Source organism: Grampus griseus (genome assembly GCF_964374135.1).
Source record: "Grampus griseus genome assembly, chromosome: X".
Classification (NCBI taxonomy): Eukaryota; Metazoa; Chordata; class Mammalia; order Artiodactyla; family Delphinidae; genus Grampus; species Grampus griseus.
The window spans coordinates 86793332-86806813 of NC_138999.1; the positions used below are offsets into that span (position 1 = coordinate 86793332).

At 42.3% G+C, this 13482-nt stretch overlaps 1 protein-coding gene across 1 annotated transcript in view; it reads right to left on the minus strand.

Moving 5' to 3' along the window:
• Positions 1-3562: 3562 nt before the first annotated feature.
• Positions 3563-13482, minus strand: part of TRMT2B (tRNA methyltransferase 2 homolog B) — a gene marked incomplete at its 5' end in the record, with an annotated part of 86002 nt that continues 76082 nt past the window's right edge. Inside the window, 1 exon segment of the mRNA XM_082646851.1 lies at positions 3563-6473.

The window sequence follows — 13482 nt, forward strand, 5'->3', positions numbered from 1 at the left end:
GTTCTCACGGCGGCTCCTCCAATTCCCCAAGCTCCGCCCCCAAGGCCGCCAGGCCAGGGACAGGAGCAAAGTCACAACCCCGGCCCCGAGCGCAGTCACCGGGGAGAGAAGCAGAGCACGCGCCCGCTGCAGGATCAAGAGAAAGCTGGAGGGGCTTCTTTTCCACAGAGAAACTTTACTAGCGAAAAACACGACGTGCGGGGCGCCAACCCGGCCCGACGGATGTCGGCAAACTCTTGGGCGCCGTCTGCTGCCGGGGTCCTGCCTGGCTCGCAGTTCCAGCTGTGAGAGGTCGGTGGCTTCAGGAACGAAGGCACCGATGGCGGGGCTGCACGAAATGGGAGAGACAGCTGGGGCCAAACAAAACCAGCCTGCGACTTCCAGGGCGGGCAGATGAAGGATGCTCGGTGCACAGAGGCGCGACAAAAAGGGGCTTGGGCCAACCTTCAGAAGCACTTCTCATCACGACCCCCGGACCCTGGAGGGAGCCACAGCTTTCCTCTTCGCCAACAGCAGCAGATCCCCAGTTCTACCCCGCCCTCCCTAACTAGCTCGCTTCCACACTCGCTCAAGCCAGGCGGTTAAGCAGGAATGTCTCTCTCGGCCTCAGGGTTGAATTTCCCTAGGTCCTATTGCCCTACAGATTTTATCAAGGTGGGGCTGGGGAGAGACCTGGAGGGCAATTGGGCCGTAGAGTTTCCTTTCCAAGCGAGAGTGTATGTAGCAGAAGGAAGAAAGAGAAAGAGGGAATGTCAAAGAAAGACTCAAAGTCAGCCCACAGACCCATATTATATGCCTTAATTTCTCCACTTGCAAAATGAGGCCAGGATGGGAACTTAAGAATGAACTTTCAGGTCTTTGGCTGTAAGGTTCTGAAGAGGTGCCAAATTCTAAATAGACTGGAGAGGAGCCAGGAGAGCTGTTAGTAAGAACTGAGAGGTGTGTCTTAAAGAGCTCTGAAAATTGCCTAGATTCTTAAGAGCAATCTTCCCCCACCTTGCTGAGCTTTTGTTTCTGTGCCTTCATTTGCATAATTCTAAACCCCAGGGGAAAAGAGAAAACATCTGCCTCCTGGTAATAATATAAATGTAGCCTGTGCCAATCTCCTTTTGCTGCAGGAAGTCAGTAAAAAAGATCTATGTGAGGAGTGGCCAAGTAGCAGCCACCAAAATGATGGCTTCAAGAAAGGCTTAGTCTTGCTGTTGTATTGGTTTTTAAGATTCCTGCAATTGCTGTCTCCTTTCCCCAGGGCTGATTCAAGAACAGATCAGCTTCAAAAGGTTGTTGCTTTTGAAGAAGATGTCCCATCTTGGTCTGTACCTGTGTTAGCAGCTGGGTTAGGAGGCTGACCCTTCCTCCTTTCTGTTTCACAAGGCGGGGCAATGCTATCTGAGAACACTTCATAGTGTTGATGGCTTGGGCCTTTCCAAAAGGCACAAAGTTCTCTGCCAACAGTATACGGTGCAGAACTTCTTGTAGGCTTCTTCAGGACCTATTCCCAAGATGGGTCACAAGTAGGGTGAGAAACTCATCTGTTTGCTGTGTTGGGATGAGTTGGCCACCCTGACATGGGAGACTGAAACTAGGAAGAATGTAGAATCCCCATGTTTTTCTTTTAGCCTCTCCTTCTTCCTTGTGCCCTTTTCATTCCCCAAATACACAAATCTACACTGCCTTCCTACTTTGTTCCAATATGACTCCTTCTGTCTGACATTTAAGGCTCTCTATAATCATCAGACTATTTTCCTCTCCAACTTCATCACCCACGCTACCCTGCCATACCCTTTGCTTCAGTCCAGCAGGTTTTCTCACTTAATCACACTTGCCTTGCTCTCTCAGTGCCGTGTTGAGGCCGTTTACAACCCCCTTCACTCTTTTCTGCATTAGCCCAAAGCCTAATCTTCTTTCAAGGGTCAGTTCAAGTATTACCTCCTCCAGGAAGCCTTCCCTCACCTCCCCAGCTCTCACTTTTCCCTCTGTCTTCGTGCTACTGGCATATACTCTCTTGCTCTAGTCCTTCAACTCCTTCTGTCTGCCCTGCCTCCTAAACAGAAGTGTAGACTCAGGGAGGGATGCTCAATGTTTATTGTGGTTCTTGTTGATGATAGTGATTAACAAATAGTGATGATGATGAAGCTTCCTCCCCTGTGTTTCCTCCAGGAAAACATACAAGACTCAGGCACACTCATCTCTAAAAGCTGTAGCCACTGTAGCTGGAGCATAAAGTCCTGTGGGGCACCTACTGCCTCAGTCAGCCATTCAGCTCACAGAGGATGTCAGCCCACATGATCTCTCCCTTCTCAGAGCTCCTACAGCACTTTTTTGGGTCAATCCCACAGTTTAGCACCAAATTACAAATTATTTCAAGTATATTAATCTTTATTTCACCACTAAATTACCATAAGCTCCTTGAAGGCAGAGACCCTACTGTTACATTTTTTTTGGACCCCCAAGGTTGATATATACGTGTAAATCTCCTGCCATTTGATCCCCCTCACCCACTAGCTTCTCTGTTTTCAGCCCTAGGACTCCCTGGCGCTTTAGGTCACTAAATCCTCTGGTCTCTTATTTCCTTGTTCCTTTTGCCCTGCTGGGAGAAACTGACTGAGAATTTGCCCTGTTTCTGTCCAACTCTCCTTCCTCTTTTAGACAATCTCTAGACTCCAGCCCTTTACTCTTCTTAAGACTACAGACCTGGAAATGTTGATACTCATCAGACTGCTGAGGACCTGGGAACCCCTTCCCCATTAGGAGCACTGTTCTCCCAAGGACTGATCATCTGAGGTGATAACCCCGTGCTTCCCCTTGAATGCTAGGCCGTGTTCAGGGGTTTGGTTCTGCAAGAAAGGGAGACCCAAGATTTGACTCCCCACTCCCCCTACTTCCAGCCCCCGACTCAGCAGGAACAGAGAACGGGTCTAAAAGCAGTTTGATCGAAAAGCTCTTGGCGTATTTATCAGCTTTCAGAACCCCTCTGAACTACATACGGTTCGGAGATAGGTTTGAGCTTACCAAGCCCCTACAGCCAGAGCTGATTCATAAGAGGTAGCTGGCATCCATGAGGGAAGAGGAGAGGAAGGAGAGAGATGTGCTGCAAGTGGCTGATAGTCCAGTCACAGAACACTATCTGGTGAGAGGTGATGGACAAGGCCTGGAGAATCAGTAGTTAGGATGGAAGAATGGCTTCCGTCTGTAGAATGCTCGGTTTGGACTGTTAGAATCCTTAAGAGATATGTAATGCAAAATCAGTCAGGTATCCTCTGGGCCTTCTCTTTTTGCTCTAAGCTCCCTGAGGACAAAGACTTTTGATTATCCTTTTCCAAGCCACTCCCTCACCATCCATTTTCCAAACTGGCTGCACCATTTTACATTTCTATCAGCACTGTGTTTCTCCACATCCTCAACGGCACTTATCTTTTTTCATTATAACCATCCTAGTGGTTTTTCATTTGCATTTCCCTGATGGCTAAATTGATTGTGTGTGTGTGTGTGTGTGTGTGTGTGTGTGTGTGTACAAGGTCGTTTGAACACTAGCTGGCCACACTCATTCAGTTATTTCAATAAACATTTATTTGTAATAGCAGTAAGACAAAGATCTCTGCTCTCAAGGGGTTCACAGAGTGTAATGGTATAATAGACATTTGTCCTTTTAGGGGTGTCGCTGTACAGCATTTGAACCCTTTATCTGGGGGAGAGGACACAGGACTCTTGCTAAGAAGCAGGGCCCCCTTGTAGTTGGGGCACAGGCATGTGACTTAGGCTCCCTCAATCCAAGGATCCATCCCTTGAATTGGGAGCCAGTGACCCAAAGAAGTGGACAATCTTCTCCAATTCAGACAGTCATGAAAATGTGCCTCTTGGTTCTTCCAATGTGGGAAGTGTCATTGACCTTTGCCCCAGCTGCTGTGCTTTAAATTCACCCCAATATTTGCTGCTTTGTTCTGAAGCCACACTGCTCCCAGCCAGTGACTGAGCACAGCAGGGATACTAAGTCGGCCCCATTTCTGGGAGACACAGGACTATGTGGCCTGTGACTGTGGCAACAGAACTCCCCATCAGCCTGGTCAAACTTTATTAGCACTGCACTTCAGTCTACGACACTTCCTACCTAACCTTCTTCTTTCCTTCTCTCATCCATAAAGGTCAGATTTACACTGCAGTTTAACATCTCTCCCAGCTTCCTCCCTATGTTCTCTCACTGACATTTTCCCCAATAAATCTCCTGCATATCTAATCCCAGCTTGGTTTCTGCATCTCTGAGGACCTAAGCCAACCCACTAATGGTGCTAGCATGGCGGTAGTAATGGTGACAGCTGTGATGTTGGCTGTGTAGCCCTGAGTCTGGTTCTCCAGTCCAACTTGTGATTCTGGGAGCTATTCAATATGCTTTTAAGACAAGCATTTTCTGCTTAAATTAGCCAATCAATTTCTGTTGCTCACAACTAAGAACCCTCTGGATTATAGGGGAAGGGACAAAAACATTCAACTACAATACAGTGTGACAAGGGTTATGATAGAAGCACAGAATCTGTGGAAGCACATAGGAGGCACCTAACCCAGTCTTTATATCCTCTCAAATGAAATATCCATATGCTACCTGGAATTGCTGGTCAGCTCTTCTCACTAATTTTACAGGCAACCCCAAATTCAAAGGCTCACAACCACCTTCTCAATTTACCATTCCTTAGGAAGTAGTTCTCATAGTTACATTCACATAAGAATTATTTGGGAAAGAAGACTACTTGCAGATTCCAGGGCCCCATCCTTCGAGTAATGCAAGTGCTCAGAGGATCATAACTTGAGAAAAACTGTCCCAGGGACAGCTCTACAATCTGCTCCTAAAACAATTTTATCCATCATCATAGTGCGCATTTCATAAATACTGGCAGCAGTTGACCCCTCTGTGGCCTGAGCCAAAGTGAAGATAGACTTAAGAGTCAGTCCACACATGGGTCCTTGATTTCCTTGGGCTGCCCACGAAGAATATCACCTGTAGTTTGCTCCCTAGCACAATTCAGTAAGAATTAAACTATCCGCACACACTTTCATATTCTTTCCTATTGGGCACATTATATGCTTGTTGGACCTTAAGGTGTTTGACCTTATGGCCAAGGAAAGGAGATATTCCAGCCATGCCAAGAGGAGAAAGGGACTCCTCCTACACTATACGATGACTCAACGGATGAACTAAGAGTAGAAAGCTTGTGTAAGATCATAAATCTTACGCCATTACCAGACATCCTTCCCAGTACTCCTGCCTCTCCTACTTGGCTTTACTACTAAAGGGTCCCCCAATTGTCAAGGACTTCAGTTCTAACTTTTAAAAAAGATGGAGTTATTATTAGTGGCAGAAGTCAGAGCAGCAGGGAAAAGTAGGATAAATTAGGTTGGCAAAGTCAGATCCCGGGAAGAGAAATCATGTAAAGACAGGGTAGTGAGATCACCGTGGGCCAGATAATGCACAGTCCTGCCTGGCAGGACAGAAATCAGGCCATGCCAAATCTCTCTGACCCACAGCAGTGTGGTGTAGTAAAAAGAGCTACATTATAGACTGGAGTAAAACACTGTGGGTTTTAATCCTGGATCTGCTTCTAAATCTTTGTGTGATCTTGGTCCTCTCTGGGATCTCCAAGATTCTGTCTAGCTTAACATCCCATGACATCGGTGTAGTTAGGTATGGCTAGGCCTCCTAGAATCTTTGATTCCACACGTAGTACTGTGGTTTTATCGCCACCAAGCAACTGAACAAGCCAATGACCAAAGTGTCCTAATCAATTTCTCCTAGAGATATACTCTCACATGTGATATAATATGTATAAGCATGTTTATAACAGCCAAAGGTTGGACACTACCTAAACATCCATCAACAAAGAACTGCTTAAATAAATTCTGGTATACCTCTAATAATTATGGAACGCTGTGCAGCCATGTAGCCATAAAGAAGCTCTTTATGTACTGATATGAAACAGCCTTCTATGTAAAAAGTGAAAAAAGTAGGGTGCAGAATAGCATTTATGGTATGCTACAATTGTATAAAAATTAGGGGTGTACATATACAAATATGCATAGAATATCTCAAGAAGGATACACAAGAAACTGGTAACAGTGACTGACTCCAGTGAAGGGAAATGGACAATGAGGGAGATGGTAGTAGGGAAAATAGATATTCATCTGTTCAAAACATAAAAAAGAACCTTAACGAGCCATGTCACAAACCCATCTTTTTCAACCATCTAGCAGAACGTAAGTGAACAAAGTTGGAAGAGACTTTGTTTCTGAAAGCAGAAAGAAGAGTCTAAGGCAATTTCTTGGCTCAGCCTGTCTCAGAAGTGTGTAGGTAGCTATGATGGGTCTTCAGCTGTTTCCTTCCCTCTCTGCCTTCAAGCTTGAAGGTACATCTTGAGAGTTGCTTCAGGCAGCTGACTGTCAACAGAAACTGGAGAGACTAGGAGAAGCTTCTATTCCGGTGAGGCCTGGAAGAAAAGTGAAGCAGAAGCCAAAAGTTCACAAACTACCAAGTAGGCATCTAAAGAGAATTTCTCATTCCTTGAAAAACCTGTCACTGCACCCACAGTACATCGTGAGCTCACTGACACCAGATGAGATATATATCTTTGCATTATCAGTCCATTATCAGTCCCCTATAAGAACAAAAAAGAGTTCATTCTTTTTTTCTGAAATGAATATCATAAAGAGCATTCACTGAAAGCTAGTAGCAATATAAAAGGTACAAAGTTTTAAAAGATATATAATTCATAGCCAAGAACTAACCATAGATTAAAACGTTCAGTGGGAAGAACAATTTGTCCTCTATTTAGACTTATTTTATGAAGGATAATCATATGTTAAATTTAGTGAAGAATCATGCTTTGAAATACAACTCATTAAGCAAAAAGTCTAAGGCTTGGGTTTAATATTCTGGATGGGCAAATTTAACACTTTGTTGGTGAAGATTAGCTTTAACTATTATATAACTTGGAATAAATGAAAGAGCTCTTTAGTTTTCTTTTATTATTATTAATTTTCTCTTTTCTTTTTTTTTTGGCTGCGTCGGGTCTTAGTTGCGGCACGTGGGATCTTTTGTTGTGGTGCACGGACTTCTCTCTAGTTGTGGTGTGTGGGTTTTCTCTCTCTAGTTGTGGTGCACGGGCTCCAGAGTGCGTGGGCTCTGTAATTTGTGGCATGCGGGCTCTCTCGTTGAGGCATACAAGCTCAGTGGTTGTGGCACACGGGCTTAGTTGCCCCGTGGCATGTGGGATCTTAGTTCCCCGACCAGGGATCGAACCCATGTCCCCTGAATTGGAAGGTGGATTCTTTACCACTGGACCACCAGGGAAATCCCAAGAGCTCTTTAGTTTAAATAATATTAATACCAGCATTAATTGAGTGCTTATTATGTGGCAGGTACTGTTGTAAGTCGTTTATGATGTGATTTAATACTCACAATGCCCTTATGGGATGGGGCTATGATCATTTCCAGCTGACAGATAAGGACATTGAAGTGCAGAAAAGTTAAGTGGCTTGTCTGAGCTAAAACAGCTTAGATAGTACAGCTGGGATTTGAGCCTAGGCAGTCAAGCTGTGGTGCCTGGGCCCTAGTCATTTAAAACAACAAACAAATTGTGTGGAAAATTCAAATAGGGCCTGCAGGGAAATATTAGGAATCGACTGAACAATTCCAAGGACACCAGCCAGAAAGATCAGGATTTGTGAAGTCCATATCTGAACAGTCACTAAATGGTTTCCTTGGCTAGTTTCTATATCCTACATCTTCTGTCTTTATCAAGCTTCCTATGATTCCTCTATCAACATGTCACTCCTTTGATCAAAAAGCTTCCAAGGGCTCCTTTCTGCCTATCTGATAGATCTGAAACTTGAATGTGCATCATACACACCTGTGGAGCTTACTTATAATACTGATTTCCTAAGCTGTGACCCAGAAAACTTGATTTAGTAGGTTAGGGTGGGGCCTGGGAATCTGTGTTTTAAACAAGCTTTGCAAAACATTGGCCTATGTGGACAAAGCCCAAACACTGTTCTAGCATTCAAGGCTGTCCATGACCTGGCCCCAACCCATCTAACTCCTGATATGAATACTCTATTCTAGAAAGGCCATTGTCCTCTAACTTCTCATATAGGAAGCGTTTCTAACTCTAAACCTTTGCCCACACCATCCTACCCATCTGGAATGACCTCCTGCCTTCTTTCCTCCTATCCAAACACTATACATCCTTCAAGGTGAAGCCCTAGTTTCACCTGCTCTACAAGACTTAAAATCCTTAAACTCTCCAGACCAGAAGGATTGAACAATTAAGTCTCTACTGTCTGACCTCAATCCTTTTGGTATTTAACTGGTTTCAAGAGTATATGCCTTGCTTCCCCAATTAGATTGATGGCTGCCACTACCCACATGTGGCTATTTAAATTTAAGCTAATTGATTAAATACAATTAAAATTTCCATTCCTCAGTCACACTAGCCACATTTCAAGTGCTTAACAGCCACATGTGTATTGGTCAGCACAGAGAGAGAACATTTCCACGTCACAGAAAGTTCTAATGGACAGCGTTGTAGGAGTCTGCTATGGCTGTCACAGCCACAGCTACCTTCTTATATACACTCCCTATAAACATTGCTTGCTGTGAAGTTAAGTAAATATGTATCCTGACCACAAAAAAGTGATGCATTTTCTTTTTAAACTCTGATTCCTATTTCCAGTAAAAATAAGGAGCTCAGAAGATAAGTTTCGAATGTAAATATCACTCAGCATTTCTAATCAAGTCTCAAAACCCTTGCCTTTTCTCAGCTCTCATCCTCCTTGACCCCTCGGCTGTATGTGGCATTATGTAGAGCAGATTTCCCTTGTCTACTCAAAATGCTCTCCTCCTTTGCTTCCATGACGCTGTAACAACCAGAACGATCACCATTAATATACTGAGCTCTTACTGTGTGCAAGGCACTGTGCTAAGCATTTTACATACCTCATCAACCATATTAGGTAAATACTATTATCACCATTTTATAGATGAGGTATCTAAAGTTCAAAGAGGTTAATTGATTTGCTCAAGGTCACAGAGCTAGTAAGTGGTGGTGCTTGGACTAGAAACCTAAACCTCTCTTAAGGTTTTTCTCAAGGGTCATTACTAGATCAAATGCCTAAAATAGGCAAGGCAGACCATCAATTACAACATCAAAGAAAGGAAACAACCCATCGAAGGGAATCTCTTCTTTTCTTTTCTCCCTTTTTCTTCCCTGCCCTTCTAAAACTCTCTTTTATTCTATCTCACATAGGCCTCTGATAGATTTTCAAGGTCTTAACAGCCTGGGGAATTTAAACCCACTTAATAAGTACTTGAGAAAAAGTAACCATAGTAGGTCAGGGAGAGCAGGGACCATATATTGCCTTTCATTTTCAGGAATTCTGTTTTTTCCTAAATACCCTGTAGGCCCTTAACATTAAAACTTGTGTTGTTCAGGACTTGGAATTTCGATTCAAGCACTCTGCCAATAGTCCATTTTAATTACACTGGAGACTGTTTATAGCTTTTCTGTTCTCTGGGCTAGACTTTGTGTCCAGCAGCTACTACTAGAGGTAGTCAAACATAACAGAAATGCTGGAGGAGTCTGGCTTTAGGCTGGAACAGTCACCTACTTACTAGTGTTTCACATTGCCCTGTTTACTGATACCCTTAAGCAGGTCAAACGTAAGCATTCGTGGCCAGTACACCGAGGGTGAGGATATAGGAAAAAAAGTTTATAGCAACTCTGAGCCCTGACTTCATGTAAAAGAGACAACCTGTTGATCCCCTAAACTCACCAGGCTCCTATAATGTGTTCTGAGCTACGTAAGGCGTAGTTACTCGAGACAGGGAGCTACGTTAATGACTATGCAGACCCTTTAGGGTTTGAAGCCTCCATTTCTTAGGTTAAAGAAGAATAAGGAGTATGGAAAATCTCTGTACCTTCTCCTCAATTTTGCTGTGAACATTAAACTGTTCTAAAAAAGTCTCTGTGGTTGACAAGGTCTGGGGGAGGGACGGATTGGGAGTTTGGGATTAGCAGATGCAAACTAGTATATAGAGGATGGATAAACAACAAGGTCCTACTGTATAGCACAGGGAACTATATTCAATATCCTTGATAAACCACAATGGAAAAGAATATGAAAAAGAATGTATATATGTATAACTGAGTCACTTTGCTGTACAGCAGAAATTAACACATTGTAAATCAACTATACGTCAATAAAATTAATTAAAACAATAAAGTCTTAATAAAAAGAGAAAAAGAAGGAATATTGGCTTCTCTTCCTAGCTCTGCCACTAACTGGCTATGCATGTGTATGTGTGTGTGTGTGTGTACAAATATTTAGTGAGAACTTTTTTCTTTTTACTATCCATTCATGTACCATAAATATTATAGGGTATTGTTTTGTGTTCTTATATTTTACATAAGCGTAATTATACAGAATTTTATGCAAGTTTTTTCTCAACAGTATGGTTTTGTTACATTTTGCTCTAGCTCTATATTGCTACATGTAGTTATAACTCATTTCAACTGCTTTATGGAATATCATCAGATGAATTCACCATACTATAATTTATGTATTCATTCTGTTGATAGTAAAAAATGGAAAACAACCTAAATGACTATCACAAACTAAATCCTTCAGTGGACATCTGTACGTGCATACGTATCCTTATTCACATGTGGGAGAGTTTCTCTTGATTAAAAATCCATGAGTGCTGTACACCTGAAACTAACACGACATTGTAAATCAACTATACTTCAGTCAATCAATCAATCAATCAAGCAATAAATAAATAAATAAAATGTACAATTTAAAAAAAATCCATGAGTGGAATTACTTGGTCATAGGGTATGCATAAGTTCAGCTTTAGTAGACACTGGCAAATGCTTTTCCAAAGTAGTTGTACCAATTTACACTACCACCAATAGTGGAAGAAAGTTCCAACTGACCCACATTTTCATCAGTACGTGGTATTGTAGGTCTTTTTTCATTTTAACCACTCTGATGGATGTGTAGTGGGATCTCATTGTGGTTTAAGTTTAATTCCCATGATGACTAGTGAGATGGAGCACATTTCATAGGTTTATCATCTGATATGCTTTCTTAAAGGAGATATGGACAAGAATGAGAAAGAGGTGAGAGGAAGGACATGGGGGGGAGGCAGTGACTAAGGGATGGGTGTGGGATGATAACACTGTAGAAAGGGGAGCCTAAGGACATTAAATCACACTTTCTAAGCAGACCAGTTTTTCTGAGGGCTAGTCAAGTGTACACAGATTTGGGAGTCTCTTAAATTCAGCAGCTAAAGGTGCTATAAAGGTGCATGTAAAAGTGTATGTTAAACATGTTTGAAGTAAATCATAAAAATCTGGCAGCGACCAAAGGCCAAGTTCTCTTTTCCACAAGAGCAGCAGCTCTGGCTGCTTCCTGGCACCTTTCAACAAGTCGAGTTCCGAACGGGCTCTCAATGCCCTCATCTCAAAAAATGACAGCTCTGGCTTTGTGGATTCCACTTACAAGGCCACATGATACCAATGTTAAAGAGCACAGAATGGTAAATATTCTTCCCTTCCAGCTTTACTGAAGTATGATTGACAAAATAAAATTGTAAATATTTAAGGTGTACAACATGATGTTTTGATACATTTATACATTGTGAAATGATTACTACAATCAAGCTAATTAACATATCTATCATCTCACATAGTTACCTTTTAAAAAAATGTTCTTTTTACCTAGCACCAATCAAACAGAACTTTCTATGGTATTCAGTAATAGACTGTAAAGTAACATGGTTTAGATCACTGCATCTCAAGCCTTCATGTATGTGTGAATCCCCTGGAGATCAGTTACAATGCAGATTCTGATTCAGGAAATATGAGGTGACACCTGAGATTCTGTGCTTCTAACAAGCTCCTGGATGCTGCTGATCCAGGACCATACTTTGTGCTTACAACATGAGCTATGGAGCCAGACAGACCCGAGTTTAAATCCCAGCTCTGCTTTCTTAGCTGTGAAATCTCTGGTAAGCTATTTAATCTCTCTGAGCCTTAGTTTCCTCGCCTATAAAAAGATAAAAATTACCTACTTCATAGGTTTGCTGTGAAGGTTAAGTAAAATAATGCATATAAAACATGTATAGCCCAGTGCATGGAAAGAGTAAGTAATTGATAAATGCCAGTTATTGTTAATATTCCACGAACTGGCACTCCTACACATTATGATACTCTGAAGACTGCTTCAGAATGATTATCTGGAAGCACTGCAAGAGCCTAGATTAATCACAGAGAGACAGATTGAATCATATTTAGTCATATTCTTTGTTGAATCATATTTAGTCATATTTTATGTTAGGCTTACTTTATTGTATTCTAAGCCTTTGAAAATTGAGACTTCATCTGTTTCAGTCAGGGTCCCAGCAGGGAACAGATGGTGCACTTGCATTAGCATAATTAGTGGAAAGTTTACGAAAAGGACTATCCACAAGTGTGAGCAGAGTATAGGAAAACAAAGAGGGATACATAGTGCAGTAACTTGGTGCTGTTACCACCCCTACACCCAAAAGTATGAGGGGAGGGAACAGATACCAGAAAAAGGAGAATGTGGTGTAGAGGGTCCCCTTGAAAGGTGCTATGACCTTTAGTTAAGGGATAGCAGCCAACCAGAAGCAATCCTATAAGAAGGAAGCCAGGAATAAACAACCTGACCTCAGTTTCTTTTCTCCCTTTGATGTCCTGCCAGGGATCTCCACTGCCCAAACCCTACCAGAGGCCAAGAAGGAAAGGGAACTCACTGATGTAATCCATATAGGTTAGCCTCCTGGGGCACAGAGCAGGGTATAAAAGGGCAGAGGGTGGATCAGGAAGGGTAAGCAAAAGATATCTGGTACATCATCCATGACACATATACTCAACCAAAATTCTATCCAAAACAGAATACTATTCTGACCAAGCCAAAAGAGAACAGACTACTATTTTAGACAAAGCTAAACTCAACTAGTTTATCACCAAATGAGGATCAATAATTTCCAGGGTATCTCCCCATCAGATGTCCTATAATCATCCAAAACTCAACACAGCTACAACTGAAATCATCTTCCTCTATCACCATAACTCAACTTTCCCATTTCTATCAAAGGTGGCCTTTGATATGTTAGTCTCTCAGCCTGAAACATTCTTCCCTTTCCTCCTTGTATATTTAAATCTTACCTACTTACCTTTAAGTTCTAACTCAAACACTTCTCCCTCCTTCAAAAGGTCTTCCCCCAGCTATTTTAGCCTACAGTGATTTCCCTTTTCTCTGGACCCTCATTGCCAGTAATTTAGTCACTAGTGTCAGGTATTGTTATTTAACTAGTTTGGGGTATATATACCATTGCCCCAACTAAATAGTACACTTCTTGAAGGCAGGAACTATGTCTTAACTTTATTTTTTTCTCCTTGTCAAGACCAA